The sequence below is a fragment of the Phocoena phocoena genome, chromosome 5, assembly GCF_963924675.1.
Source record: "Phocoena phocoena chromosome 5, mPhoPho1.1, whole genome shotgun sequence".
NCBI lineage: Eukaryota > Metazoa > Chordata > Mammalia > Artiodactyla > Phocoenidae > Phocoena > Phocoena phocoena.
The window spans coordinates 76929634-76946218 of record NC_089223.1 but is presented as its reverse complement, the minus strand read 5'-3'; the positions used below and the strand labels follow the sequence as shown (position 1 = coordinate 76946218).

At 41.0% G+C, this 16585-nt stretch overlaps 1 protein-coding gene across 1 annotated transcript in view; it reads left to right on the top strand.

Annotated features, from left to right (window-relative positions):
• NWD2 (NACHT and WD repeat domain containing 2) overlaps positions 1–16585 on the top strand; it is a 199251-nt gene that overhangs the window by 110400 nt on the left and 72266 nt on the right. The window lies entirely within an intron of this gene.

Sequence of the window (16585 nt, the reverse complement as noted above, 5' to 3'; positions counted from 1 at the left end):
TGTCATATCTTATATTTAAATACTAGGTTCAGTGTATCAATAAAATTTTTAATATTTATTTGCATGTCCATCTATATTCAACTCCACATAAAGTACATAAAGTCTCTATAATATTTTTAGTATGTGGATAAATTATTCATTTATCAACCAACTACTTACTGAATGCTGTTCTGTGCCAGGGGCAAGTTGACCCATATGAAATGGTCATTTTTTTTAGGCCAGTTTCTTATGATTTAATGTTATAATTGAACTAAAAGGTAAGACTTTCTACCCTCATGGAGCTTGTGTCGTTATGTGGGGCTAAGAGGAGACGGCAGGCAAAAATCAAAGAAATAAGTAAAATAAACAATCAGATGGTGACAAGAGCTGTGGAGAAAAATACAAAAAGGAAGGAGGAAAGGGAAGAGCAGTGAGGGGAGAGACTTCTAATTTTCCATAGAGTAGATGGAGAAGGTCTCACTGATAAGGTGACTAAGGAGGGGAGACAGGAGGAGGGACGAACCGACTGGATAGTCCAGCTCAGAGCTTTCCAGGGAGAGGAATGGGGAACATGCTTGGCAGGTTTAGGGAACAGGAAGCAGGCGGGTGTGCCTCCAGCAGTGTGAGCAGAAAGGGAGAGTGTGGGACTGGAGGCCACAGCATGGGGTTTGCCATCTTGAAGTTGGCTGTAAAGATTTTACTTGCACTTTGACATGAGAAGCAGAGTGCGTTGAGCAGAGGACTGAAGAGATCTGACTCATTTTAAAGCCTACGACTGCTGGTGGTCAGACAGAGGGAAGAGCATGAAGAAACCCATTAGAAAGCTAATGCAATATGCAAAACAAGAAGAATACATGGGTGGAGGCGGGTTGAAGAATGGACATCTAAAAACAGTGTCTTGTGGTCTAAACAGACTGCAGAAAGTCCTGAAATCCATACAGATATACACAGAGCTAGTAGTGGAAGAGGAATTAAGACTTTTTCCCTGAGTCTGAGGATAGAACTAGACCAGTGGGTAGAAATTACAAGGAGACAGAGTCTATAGCTTCCTCTCAGGTTTTGGGGTCACAGATCCCTGGGTATGACTGACATTTCACAGCTGTGGGACACTGGAGGAACTTCTTTACCATTCTAAGTCTTGGCTTCCTTCTATAAAATGGAGATAATAGTTACTTGCCTCCTGGGGTCTTTCTGGGGATGAAATGAATTTACAGGACACTTTTACTTATTTGTTGTTGTAAGCATTATTTCTCAAAACTGTCTATATTATGGGTGATGCACTCATTACAAAGTTTTCATCAAACTAGAGAATACAAATCACTCTGACAGAGGTGCTGTAGGAGAGATTCAAACTTTGGAAGACAAGTTAGACTGGATTCCATCATGCTTAGAAAGCCAGATTTAGGAAGAATAAAGAGCTATGTGTATGTCCTGGGGCATCTCTATTGCTATGATCTCCATAGCTTTATACTGATCCAGCCTCAGAAATTCAGGAATGAGAGAGACATTCTCCTTTTATCACCCTGTAGTGTGTCATACCCGAACTAAAATTAGTCATGACCATTAATCCCTATAATTTACTGGTAGGGGAATGAATAAAGACTTGCCAAGTTCATGCAGGCTCTGAGAGTAAAGGTTAAGTGATAGAATATCAGTAACCACTGAGCTTAAACAAATCATTTATCCCTCCTTCTCTTCACTGTTACACGTTGAAACTCAAGGCAACCACGATAAAACCCTGTGGACAGAGTCAGGATTATTCACCCCAGTGATCCTAAATCACAGAAGGTTCATTTCACTGCTTATAGGAGAAAGCACGCCTCTCATGGCCTTTCCTATTGTAACTATGGTAACAGCGGGCATATGTGTGTCACTTTTAAGCTCCGGTTTCCTTGCACACTGCTCCCTTGTGACATTTCTACAAGTCATGATGACCCCCTGGGCTGCAAAGCATGGCATATTACTTCCCCTAATGCTGAAGTGTTTGGCAAGAAAATTCACCATTGCTGAATTAAAAAAATGTTTTTATATCTTCAAAGTCTTCACAGATATTAGCCCTTATGTTAGTTACAAATTCAGTATCAAACAAAGCTTTCATTTTAAGTACCCGGGGGATTGAAGTCCAAAGGGAAACATAAGCGTTGTATGCACATGGCTCTTTTCAACTTCATTTCCTAAAAGTTGTCCTTTGAGATATGGCCTGAGGTCCTAGAGACATGCAGGCTGTGCCTGCTAATCCCAGACAATTCTTTGTATGCATGCTTTTGGTCAAAAGGATAGAGTGATAGAGTAAGGTACCTGGACATGTGTCCAGTTTCACTCTCAGGATTAACTTGGGAGATGTATCACACAGAAATACAACATCTCTACTGAGGAAGAATAGCATTTGTAGACATGTGTTTAGAGGAAGCCTCAGACAGTGGGAAAAACACAGAATTTTTAGTTTACAACTGGAGTTAGAGCCCTAGTTCTGACAAGGCAGCTCACCAACCTCACCACACTTTAATTCTCACATCCATAAAATGGGAAAAAATAACAGTAAACTAAATGTTGAAGAAATATCAAAGGTTTGTTGTGGAAACCAAATGTGATGATGTATGTGAGTTTTTTATAAACTATAAAGGGCTACACAACCATTAGTTATTATTAAATTGTGATTTCAGTTATTTTCAAATGAGAAAAAATGTTTTTATTCATACTGGGCATTTATGTGGCATTGGAAAATTTTCCCTTTGAGAATGTTGATGATAGCCTCAATGTAGAAAGTGTTAAGTCTTGATTCAGACAGTCAAATATTAAAGGGTTTTTTAGTTCATTCATTCATGGCTGTGTTGGGTCTTCGTGGCTGTGTGCGGGCTTTCTTTAGTTGCAGAGAGCAGGGGCTACTCTCTTATTGTGGTGCACAGGCTTCTCATTGCAGTGGCTTCTCTTGTTGCAGAGCATGGGCTCTAGGCACGCGGGCTTCAGTAGTTGTGGCACACGGGCTTAGTTGCTCCATCGCATGCGGGATCTTCCCAGACCAGGGCTTGAACCCATATCCCCTGCATTGGCAAGCGGATTCTTAACCACTGCGCCACCAGGGAAGCCCTGGGTTCATTCTTAACATTGTCAAATGTAGAGCATATACATTAATTTGCTGAAATTTACTTAGTAAGACCTTAATCTGCTCCCAAGGAGGGTTTTTGACCAGGATTGCAGTAAACAGGGAGACAGCTCACAGTTGAGTCCAAACTCACTATCTGTTTCTCCTTTTAAGTGCAGAGAATTGCCTCAGCCTTCGCAAAGTGTGGAAACTTTAGCAGAATCTTTCCCGCACCAGTTTGTCCCACCCACTTAGTTCATAAACAATGCTTATGAAGGGGAGAAGAATTTGCCTGTTGGAGAGAGCAGATTCCAGGTACATGCTACCTATACCATCCCCATTTCTCTTCACAGTGTGTATTTATGAGGAGAGGGGAATTTTCTTCTTGTCATCCCTCCATATTTGGAGTACCCCCGGAGAATCGCTTGGGGAGTTTGGGCATTGACTCTGGACCTTGAGCAAAGGCCCATCTCTTGGCAGAAGTTGATAAAAGCAAGTGCTCTGCTGGCTTGAAGAACTGGAGTTTGAAAAGCTTAGATAACTTTAGTGAAGCTGCCCCAAATGTGTGCGTGCTCTGGGGGGTGCAGACAGCATCTCATTACATTCCCTCAATCCATAGTCTGGATGATGTGAAGATTTACTGATGAAAAGGTAGCGGCAGCTTACTCTAAGCGAGCCAGGCTAGGCCCATGCATCCAGTAAAAAGAGTGCCAGTTAGAGACAGGTAAGAGGAGATTCCATGACTTCACATTCAGAGTCAGGACAAAGAAAATGCTGTCTGTGGTATTGTTCATTGCTTTGTCGGTTGCTAGGAGTCTCAAGAAGCCAAAGCCCGTGTAGCATTCTCATTGGGGCTACCAGATCGCACAGATATAGTATGTTGGCATTGGAAAGAAAAACAGCCAAGGCCAAAAGAATGGAACTATTGCCATCATAGATGCTGAAGCAGCCTCCCCACCCGGCCCCCAACAACACACACACTGCCATCAGTGGCACGGGACTGAGAAAGAACAGGCTATGCTCTTGCCTACCACAGGCAGCTTCGGGCAGGCGCTCTTAAAACCAGTATGCACAAAGGGAGAAGATGGAAGCTAGAGGGCTAGATTTTTAAACCAGAAACATGAAAACTTAAGGAGTTAGACTGCAAAATCTATTATTCAGCAAGTTTAAGTTTTTCCACTAGCCAGAAGAGTAAAGACAAAGCCACGGCTGTTATTGGTAAAAATTAAACCATTCCGTATTTGTACATCACTGAGTGACAGTAGTGAACTAAACCTACAGGATGTAGGGATGTAGATCAGCTCATCATCACCTTCACAGTTAAATTATGCCCACTTGATGGTTCAAGTTTAGTTTCTTATTTTAAATAATTTTAAGAAAATCATACTGTGAGAGTTCTTAAATCATTGAATTTGAAGAAAATTAGGGTTTTTATAAAAGTTTAGCTTTGGAAAAATAGTTCATTTTATCCACATTTCAACTTATGATTGACTTACCATTTTAGGTACACGAAATAAAATACACATGAAAAATTAAAACAAGTGCTTAGTTTGTACTTTAGCAACAGGTACAGGTTTTTTTTGACTTAGTTCTCAAATTTATAAGTACAGATTTACTAAAATATAGTACTAAAATGGGAACAGATTTAAACTAGAAAATCATCTAAATTAAAGAATGTAGACTTTTTTTTTTTTTTTTTTGGTACACGGTCCTCTCACTGTTGTGGCCTCTCCCGTTGTGGAGCACAGGCTCCAGACGCGCAGGCTCAGCGGCCATGGCTCACGGGCCCAGCCACTCCGCAGTATGTGGGATCTTCCCGGACCGGGGCATGAACCTGTGTCCCCTGCATCAGCAGGAGGACTCTCAACCACTGTGCCACCAGGGAAGCCCTTAAAGTCCCTTTTAAAAAAACATTTAAATAAAAATCTACAACCTCAGATTTTCTAGATATATTTTGCTTGCACAATCAAGAATTCTTTACATTAAAATTAAGATTGTCCAGTTTAAATCAGCTAGACATCATAGTTCTAAGATGGGTTCCATTAATAAATTGGTTCCAATAGACATTCCAATAATAAATCACTTGATCACCACCAAAAAAAGTTAGAATGGGCAAACATTAAAAAATATTGTTTAGAGCTTCCCTGGTGGCACAGTGGTTGAGAGTCCGCCTGCTGATGCAGGGAACACGGGTTCATGCCCCGGTCTGGGAAGATCCCACTTGCCGCGGAGCGGCTGGGCCCGTGAGCTCCGCAACGGGAGAGGCCACAACAGTGAGAGGTCCGCATACCAAAAAATATATATATATACATATATTGTTTTAAAACTAATGCTAGTTATCACACTGGTAGCAGCCAAGAGAGCTGTTTAGTTAATTGTTGCTAATATAGAAAATGTTTCCACAATAAATTTTTATTAATACATAAGCTATTTTAATAGTTTAACTACTTCACAGCCTATGTAAAATAGCACCTTTTTTGTGGAAAAAGAATTATGGAGAAAAGAAAGTGAACTGGAGAGCAGTTAACCTCCTTATAACTTAATTGGTAAGAAAAATGTTCACTTAAAACTAGGACTGTAACAACCTAAAGAGCTAGTAGAGCTATGGAGACAAAAATGATTAAAATTTCCAGAGAGGAGTCCTTCCTTGGTGAGCTGGTTTTACAGACAGAGGCGTCCCAAAAGCATCAGCAGTTGTCGTCATGAGACATTTGCTGGGCATGGGAAACATGGATGATAGAGAGCTGGGATGAAAAAGCAGAGTAAGTTCTTCCACAGTCTTTTGGCATTTAGGAGACAAAGTCCGCTAGAACCTAAGAGGAGTATTCAAAGTGCTTGCCATTGAAACATTTTAGTGCAAAGAAAGTTGAATCAAACTATAATAACCTAGTTTCACCCAGTTCAAATACTGAATGGACTGACATGATTAGCTTCTGAGTCTAACATAGGAAAATGAACCACTAAATAAAAGCTCTTTTAAATACAATGCCCAGAATACAATGAAAATTATAAGACATGCAAAGAATCAAGAAAATATGATTAATAAAAAAGTAGACAATAGAAGTTAACCCCCCAGATGAACAAGATGATGGAATGGGCAATCAAAAACTGTTAAAAAATATGTCAATGAAAATAAAAGGTTAAAGCAGAAACTAACACACCATTGTAAAGCAATTATACTCCAATAAAGATATTAAAAAATAAAAAAAGAAGAAAAGGTAAAGGAATGAGATAATTTCAACAAAGAAATGAAATCTATTTTAAAAATTGATTTTAGAACTAAAATACAGAAGATATAAAATTTAAAACTCATTTGATATACATGTGGAATCTGAAAAAATTGGTATAGACGATCTTATTTACAAAGCAAAAATAGACACAGAGAACAAAAGTATGGATGCCAAGGGGGAAAGGGGATTACACTTCCCTTTGCTTCAGATGAAACTAGAGCTTCATCACATCATGAAAAATGATCAGTTACGACCCTAAATCATCAGAAAAGAATAAATGATTTTTAGAATTCTCTACTGAGAAAGATTTGCATCAAAATAGTTAAAGTCTAGCAAACTTGAGTTCTTCAGAATGACTCGTTAAAGCCCAGATCTCTAGATAGTGGAGGTGAAACTCTCTGCTCCTTCCACAAAAACGTCTAGTTTGTAGACTTGAAAATCAAACGTATGGATACCAAGGGGGAAAGGGGGGTGGGTGGGATGAATTGGGAGACTGGGGTCGACATATATACACTATTGATACTATATATAAAATAGATAACTAATGAGAACCTACTGTATTGCACAGGGAACTCTACTCAATGCTCTGTGGTGACCTAAATGGGAAGGAAATCCAAAAAAAGAGGAGATATATGTATATGTATAGCTGATTCACTATGCTGTACAGTAGAAACTAACACAACATTGTAAAGCAACCATACTCCAATAAAAATTTTTTTAACTCATTTGATGGGCTTAAATAGGAGACTGAACATAAGACTGGATTAGAGAACTCAAAGAGAAGTCAATAGAAAATATCCAAACTGAAGCACAGATTTTAAAAAATAGGAAAAACAGAATGGAGCAGAAGAGACATGTGAACCACAGTCAGTCTCTCATAAGTGTAACTGGAGTCCTAGAAAGAGATAGAGAAAGAGGATGGGAAAAGAAGTAACAAGTGAGAATTTTCCAAAACTTTTTAAGGCATCAACCCACACAGATTCAAAAAGCTCAGTAAACTGCGAGCAAGAAAATTGCATCTGAGTACATTATAGTAAACTGCTGAAAAAAAATAAAGAAAAAAATTAAAATCCATCAAAAGGAAAAAAAATCATTACCTACAGAAAACCCAAACTTTCAGCTGATTTTTAATAGAGAAGCTCTGGAAATCAAAAGACAATGGAAAGTCCCAAAGATTGGACACAAGATGGTGGAGTAAAAGAACCTCCTCTCATGAGCACACCAAAATCACAACTAACTGCTGAACAACTATCAATAAAAGAAAGACTGGAATCTACCAAAAAAGATATTCTACATCCAATGACAAAGAAGAAACCATAACCTGGTAGGAGGGGTGCACTCATGTTATAATCAAGTCCTGTACCACTCTGCGGGGGCAGCCCACAAACTGGAGAATAATTATATCACACAAGTTTTCGCACAGGAGTGAGAAATCCGAGGCCCAGGCCAGGCTCCCAAGCCTAGGGGTCTGGCATTGGGAAGAGGAGCCCCCAGAGCATTTGGCTTTGAAGGCTAGCAGGGCTTGACTGCAGAAGCTCCACAGGACTTGGGGAAACAGGGACTCCACTCTCAGAGGATGCACACAAGGTCTCACACGCATTGGGACCCAGGACAAAAGCAGTAACTCTGTAGGAGCCTGGGCCAGACCTACCTGCTGGTCTTGGAGAGTTTCCTGGGGAGGTGGGGTGTGGCTATGGCTCTCTCTGGGGTCATAAAAGCTGGTGACAGACACAGCGGGGACCTACCTGAACTCTGGCTGGAGGAAGACATTTTGGGTCCTTGGCACTGAGACCTGGCCCCACTCAACAGCCTGTAAGCTCCAGTGCTGGGACGCCTCAGGCCAAAACAACCAACAGGGCAGGAACACAGCCCCACCCATCAGCAAACAGACTGCCTAAAGATTTCCTGAGCCCACAGCCACCTCCCGACATGCCCCTTGACACAGCCTTACTCACCAGAGTGCCAAGACCCAGCTCCACCCACCAGTGGGTAGTCACCACCACCCCTGCCCCTAGCCAGGAAGCCTTCACAAGCCTCTAGACCAGCCTCATCCACCAGGGGCAGACACCAGAAGCAAGAAAACTACAGTCCTGCAGAACTGAGTCCACAAACGCAGATCAGAACCTACCTGGTCTCTGGCCCTAGGGTGACAAGAGAGGAGTGTACTGCTGAGACACATACAACATCCCCTATAGAGGGTCACTTCTCCAAGGTTGAGAAACATAACTAAGCTACTACATACATAAAGATACAAATAGAAATTTAAACAAAATGGCATGGCAAAGAATATGTTCCAGACGAAAAAATAAGGTAAAACCCCAGAAGAACAACTAAGTGAAGTGGAGATAGACAATCTACCTGAAAAAGAGTTCAGGGTAGGGATCGTAAAGATGACCCAAGAACTCAGGAAAAGAATGGATGCATGGAGTAAGAAGTTACAAAAGTTTTTAGCAAAGAGTTAGAAAATATAAAGAATAAACAAACAAACTTAAAGAATACAGTAACTGAAATGAAAAATACACTAGGGAGAATCAATAGCAGAATAAATGAGGCAGAAGAATGAATCAGTGAGCTGGAAGACAAAGTGGTGGAAATCACTGCCATGGAACAGGATAAAGAAAAAAGAATGAAAAGAAATGAAGACAATTTAAGAGGCCTCTGAGACAACATCAAATGCACCAACGTTCGCATTATAGGGGTCCCAGGAGAGAAGAAGAAGAGAAAGGGCCTGAGAAAATATTTGAAGAGATTATAGCTGAAAACTTCCTTAACATGGGAAAGGAAGCAGTCACCGAAGTCCAGGAAGCACAGAGTCTCATACAGGATTAACTCAGGAGGAACACACTGAGACACATAGTAATGAAACTGACAAAAATTAAAGACAAAGAAAATATTAAAAGCAACAAGGGAAAAGCAACAAATAACAAACAAGGGAATCTCCATAAGACTATCAGCTGATTTTTCAGCAGAAACTCTGCAGGCCAGAAGGGAGTGGCATGATATATTTAAAGTGATGGAAAAACCTACAACCAAGAATACTCTACCAAGCAAGGCTCTGGTTCAGATTTGACAGAGAAATCCAAAGCTTTACAGACATGCCAAAGGTGAAAGAATTCACAAACCAGCTTTACAACAAATGCTAAAGGAACTTCTCTAAGTGGAAAAGAAAAGGCCACAACTGGAAACAGGAAAATTATGAGGATGGGAAAGCTCACCAGTAAAGACAAACATACAGTAAAGGTAGGAAACTGTCCACATACAAATTTGATATCAAAATTAGTAATCATGAGAGGAGGAGAGTACAAATGCAGGATATTTGAAATGCATTTGAAATTAAGAGATCAGCAACTTAAAACAATCATGTATACTTATAGACTGCTATATCAAAACCTCATGGTAACCACAAATGAAAACTCTATAATAGATATAAACACACAAAAAAGAAAAAGGAATCCAAACAACACTAAAGATAATCATCAAATTGCAAGAGAACATAAGAGGAAAGGAAGAAAAAAGACCTACAGAAAACAAAGCCAAAACAAGTTACAAAATGGCCAAAAGGGGGCTTCCCTGGTGGCGCAGTGGTTGAGAGTCTGCCTGCCAATGCAAGGGACAGGGGCTCATGCCCTGGTCTGGGAAGATCCCACATGCCGTGGAGCAGCTGGGCCCGTGAGCCATGGCCACTGAGCCTGCGCGTCCGGAGCCTGCTCCACAATGGGAGAGGCCACAACAGTGGGAGGCACACATACTGCAAAAAAAAAAAAAAAAAAGGAAAAAGAACATACATATCAATAATTACCTTAAATGTAAATGAATTAAATGCTCCAACCAAAAGACATAGACTGGCTGAATGGGTACAAAAACAAGACCCATATATATGCTGTCTACAAGAGACCCACTTCAGATCTAGAGATGCATACAGACTGAAAGTGAGGAAATGGAAAAAAGGTATTCCATGCAAATGGAAATCAAAAGCAACCTGGAGCAGTAAGACTGATATGAGACAAAATAAACTTTAAAGTACTGTTTCAAAAGACAAAGAAGGATACTACATAATGATCAAGGGATCAATTCAAGAAGAGTATATAATAATTATAAATTTATATGCACCCAACACAGGAGCAATTCAATATATAAGACATATGCAAATGGACATAAACGGAGAAACTGACAGTAAAACAATAGTGGGGGATTTTAACATCCCACTTATACCAATGGACAGAACATCCAGACAGAAAGTCAATAAGGAAACATAGGGCTTAAATGACACATTAGACCATATGGACTTAATTGATATTTATAGTATGTTCCATCTGAAAGCAGTAGAATACACATTCTTTTCAAGTGCACATGGAACATTTTTCCAGAATAGATCACATGCTGGACCACAAAGCAAGTCTCGGTAAATTTAAGAAAACTGGAATCATATCAAGCATCTTTCTCAACACTATGAGATTAGAAATCAACTACAAGGAAAAAAAAACTGTAACAAACACAAATACATGGAGGCTGAACAATATGCTACTAATCAACCAATGTATCACATAAGAAATCAAAGAGGAAATCAAAAAATACCTACAGACAAATGAAAACGAAAACACAATGATCCAAAACCTATGGTATGCAGCAAAAGAAGTTCTAAAAGGGAAATTTATAGTGATACAGGCTTACCTCCGAAAATGAGAAAAATCTCAAATAAACAACCTAACCCTACACCTAAGGCAACTAGAGAAAGAAGAACAAACAAAACTCAAAGTTAGTAGAAGGAATGAAATCATAAAGATCAGAGCAGAAATAAATGAAATAGAGCCTAAGAAAACAATAAAAAAGATCAATGGAACTAAAAGCTAGTTCTTTAAAAAGATAAGCAAAATTGATAGACCTTTAGCCAGACTCATTAAGAAAAAAAAGAGCACTCAAATCAATAAAATTAGAAATGGAAAAGAAGTTACAGCTGACACCTCAGAAATACAAAGGACCATAAAAGACTACTTCAGACAACTATATGCCAATAAAATTGACAACATAGAGGAAATGGACAAATTCCTGGAAAAGTACAACCTTCCAAGACTGAACCAGGAAGAAACAGAAAATATGAACAGACCAATTACAAAATGTGAAATTAAATCAGTGATATAAAAATTCCCAACAAACAAAAGTCCAGGACCTGACAGCTTCACAGGCAAATTCTATCAAACATTTAGAGAAGAGCTAACACCTATCCTTCTCAAACTCTTCCAAGAAATTGCAGAGGAAGGAACACTGCCAAGCTCATTCTACGAGGCCACCATCACCCTAATACCAAAACCAGACAAAGATATCACAAAAAAAAGAAAATTACAGGCCAATATTACTGATGAACATAGACACAAAAATCCTCAACAAAATACTAGCAAACCAAATCCAACAATACATTAAAAGGATCATACACCATGAACAAGTGGGATTTATCCCAGGGATGCAAGGATTTGTCTGCAAATCAATTGGTCTGATACACCACATTAACAAATTGAAGAATAAAAAGCATATGGTCATCTCAATAGATGCAGAAAAACAGCTTTTGATTAAATTCAACATACATTTCTGATAAAAACACTCAGTAAAGTGGGCATAGCGGGAAACTATCTCAACATAATAAAGGCCATATATGACAAACCCACAGCTAACATCATACTCAACAGTGAAAAGCTGAAAGTATTTCCTCTAAGATCAGGAGCAAGACAAGGATGCCACTATCATTCAACATAGTTTTGGAAGTCCTAGCCACAGCAATCAGGGAAGAAAAAAAAATAAAAGTAAACCATATTGGAAAAGAGGAAGTAAGACTGTCACTGATTGCAGATGACATGATATATACTTAGAAAATCCTAAAGATGCTACCAGAAACTAGGATCTAAAAACTATTCGAGCTCATCAATGAATTCAGTAAAGTTTCAGGATACAAAGTTAATACACAGATATCTGTTGCACTTCTATTCACTAAACAATGAAAGATCAGAAAGAGAAATTAAGGAAACAATCCCATTTACAATCACATGAAAAAGAATAAAATACCTAGGAATAAACCTACCTAGGAGTCAAAAGACCTGTACTCCAAAAACTATAAGACACTGATGAAAGAAATTGAAGATGACACAGATGGAAAGATATACCATGTTCTTGAATTGGAAGAATCCATATTGTCAAAAAGACTGTACTACCCAAGGCAATCTACAGATTCAATGCAATTCCTGTCAGATTACCAGTGGCATTTTTTCACAGAACTAGAAAATTTTTTAATTTGTATGGAAACACAAAAGACTATGAATAACCAAAGTAATCTTAAGAAAAATGGAGCTGGAGGAATCAGGCTCCCTGACTTTATACTACAAAGCTGTAGTCATTAAAACAGTATGGTACTGGCACAAAAAAAGAAATATAGATCAACGGACAGGGTAGAATGCCCAGAAATAAAGCCACACACCTGTGGTCAATTAATCTGTGACAAAGGAAGCAAGAATATACGATGGAGAAAAGACAGCCTCTTCCATAAGTGGCACTGGGAAAACTGGACAGCTACATGTAAAAGAATGAAATTAGAACACTCCCTAACACCATACACAAAAATAAACTCAAGATGGATTAAAGACCTAAATGTAAGACCAAATATTATAAAACTCCTAGAGGAAGACATAGGTAGAACACTCTTTGATATAAATTACACCAAAATCTTTTTGGATCCATCTCCTAGGGTAATGGAAATAAAAGCAAAAATAAACAAATGGGACCTAATCAAACTTAAAAGTTTTTACACAGCAAAAGAACCATAAATGAAAAGACAACCTATGGAATGGGAAAAAATATTTGCAAATGATACGACAAGGGATTAATTTCCAAAATATACAAACAGCTCATACAGATCAATATCAAAAAAAAACCCCAAACAACCCAATCAAAAAAATGGGCAGAACACCTAAATAGACATTTCTCCAAAGACATACAGATGGCCAAAAGGCACATGAAAATATGCTCATTGTCACTAATTATTAGGGAAAAGCAAATCAAAACTGTAATGAGGTACCACCTCACACCAGTCTGAATGGCCATTATCAAAAAGTCTGCAAATCATAAATGCTAGAGAGGGTGTGGAAGAAAAAGGAACCCTCCTACACTGTTGGTGGGAATGTAAATTGGTACAGCCACTAGGGAGATCAGTATGGAGGTTCCTTAAGAAACTAAAATTAGAGCTACCATATGATCCTGCAATCCCACTCCTGGGCATATACCCAGAGAAAACCATAGTTAGAAAAGATACATGCACCCCAATGTTCATTGCAGCACTATTTATAATAGCCAAGACATGGAAGCAACCTAAGTGTCCATCAGCAGATAGACGAATGAATAAAGAAGACGTGGTACATGTATACAATGGAATATTACTCAGCCATAAAGAACAAAACAATGCCATTTACAGCAACATGGATAGACCTAGAGATTGTCATACTTAGTGAAGTAACTCAGAGAAAGACAAATATCATATGATATCACTTATATGTGGAATCTAAAAAAATGCTACTTTTTTTTATGTTGGGGGTAGGAGTTTTTATTAATTTATTTATTTTTGCGGTGTTGGGTCTTCGTTTCTGTGCGAGGGCTATCTCTAGTTGTGGCAAGTGGGGCCCACTCTTCATCGCGGTGCGCTGGCCTCTCACTATCGCAGCCTCTCTTGTTGTGGAGCACAGGCTCCAGATGCACAGGCTCGGTAGTTGTGGCTCACGGGCCTAGTTGCTCCGCGGCATGTGGGATCCTCCCAGACCAGGGCTCGAACCCTTGTCCCCTGCATTAGCAGGCAGATTCTCAACCACTGCACCACCAGGGAAGCCCAAAAAATGGTACAACTATTGATAAGACAGAATCTAGCAGAAAAGAACTTCTACAAATAAAGGTATAAAGAAGGAACCACAATGAGATGGGTATGTGCATTATAGTGAAGACCCATACCTCAGGTTGGGCAACCCACAAACAGGAGGTTAATTACAATTGCAGAGGTTCTCCCAAAGGAGCAGTGGGTCTGAGCCCCATATTGGCTCCCCATGCTGGGGGTCCTGCACCAGAAGATGAGCCCCTAGAACAATTGGCTTTGAAGGACAGTGGGGCTTACTTTTGGGAGACCTAGAGGGCTGCGGGAAATAGAGACTCCACTCTTAAATGTTGTATACAAAAGCTCACATGCTCCAGGACCTGGAAATAGAGACTCCACTCTTAAAGGTTGTATACAAAAGCTCACATGCTCCAGGACCTGAGCAGAAGCAGTAATTTGAAAAAAGCCTGGGTCAGACCCACCTGCTGATCTTGCAGAGTCTCCTGGAGAGGAGGAGGCAACTGAAGCTCACCCTGGGGACACAAACACTGGCAACAGCCATTATTAGGAGCTCATTCTACTTCATGTTCACTGGTGCTGGCAAGTGCCATTTTGTAATCCTCCCTCTAGCTATAAGCTTCAGGACTCAACCCCACCAGGCAGCCTCTAGGCATCAGAACTGGGATGTCTCAGGCCAAACAACTAGCTAAGTGGGGACACAGACCAGCAGGCAGGCTGCCTTAAAAATGCCTGAACCCACAGCTGCACTGTGACACAGGTCCTCCACCAGAGGACCCAGGACCCAGCCAAATGCACCAGTGTGCATGCACTAGCCCTGGGACCAGCCTCACACACCACTGGGCAGGTATCAACCCTAGGAACATCTGGGATCTGACAGTGCCCACCAGCCCCAGGACCACTACAGCGAGCCATGGCAGGACCCAGCCCACTCACTAGCAGACCAGCTCAAGAACCCTCAGGGCCTTGCAGCCAGAGATCCCAAGAACAGACTCTGCCCAGTGAGTCAGCACTAGCCCTGAAATACCCTGGTCCTCAGACCCCCACACAAGCAGTCCAAACCAGCTCTGGGACCTCTGGGACCCCTGGGCCCTGCAGCCAGAGACCCCAGGATCCAACTCTGCCTGCTAGTGGGCTGTCACTAGCCCCAAGTCCCAACTTCACCCACCAGTGGGCAGGTAATAATAGCCCTGGGGTTCCCTGGATCCCAACCCCACCCACCAGTGGCTTGTCGCCATCACTAGGACCACCACAGCCTGCCTTGTCAAAACCCAACCAACATACCAGCAAGCTGGCACTATACCAGGGACCCCCACAGCCCTGGCTCTGACCACAACTCCAGCTCTGAGACACCTTGGGCCCTTCAGTAAGTGTCCTCAGGATCCAGCCCAACCTACCAGGGAGATGACACCAGTTTCAGGAACCCCAGGGACCTGCAACCAGAGACACTGGTACACAGCTCCAGCAACCAGTGAGCCAGCACTGGGAACACCCAGCCCAGTCCCTGCCCTCGGGCAGCCCAGCACCAGCTCTGAGTTACCATGGACTCTTCACAGCTAACCACGCTGGGATCCAATAACACTCACCAGCAGACCAGCACGATCTTTGAGACACCCTGAAACCTTCAGCCAGATGTGTCAGGAACCAGCCCCACCTACAAACAGGCCAACAGTAGATCTGGGAACCCCTGACCTGTAACCACTCACCCCCAAACCTGACTCTGCCCACCAGTGAGTCACCACTAGCCCAGGGACCCCACCCCCAGGGTTCCACAGACAGCTGTCTCATGACCCAGTCCTGCCAACCAGTGATTGGCAGCCTCTGAACAAGGCAGGGCCTGGCAATCAACCAGACCAGGGGCCAGTCACAACTACCAGACCTCCCATAGTAGTCAGTCTGCCACAACAGAAGGACCCATACAGCCCACATAGGGGTACCCCTAGACCTTATAGCTCTGGTGACCAGAGAGGCATGTGCTGCTAGGAAGCATAGGATGTCTCCTACAAACGGACACTTTTCCCAGGTCAGGAAATATAACCAACCTACCAGATACATATAAATTCAGATGGCAAATTAGGCAAAACAAGAGGACAGAGTAACATGTCCAAACGAAGGAACAGGATAAAACCTCAGAAGAAAAACTAAGTGAAATGGAGATAGGCAGTCTACTAAATAATGAGTTCAAGGTTAATGATTGTAAAGATGATCAAAGAACTCAAGAGAAGAATGGATGAACAGAGAAGTTAGATGTTTTTAACAGTTAGAAAACAAAGAACCAAACAGATGAAGAATATAATAACTGAAATAAAAAATACATTAGAAGGGATCAACAGTAGATTAAATGATACAGAGGAATGGGTCAGTGCGCCTAAAGATAGAGTAATGGAAATCACTGAACAGAAAAAAGAATGAAAAGAAATGTGGACAGGTTAAGAG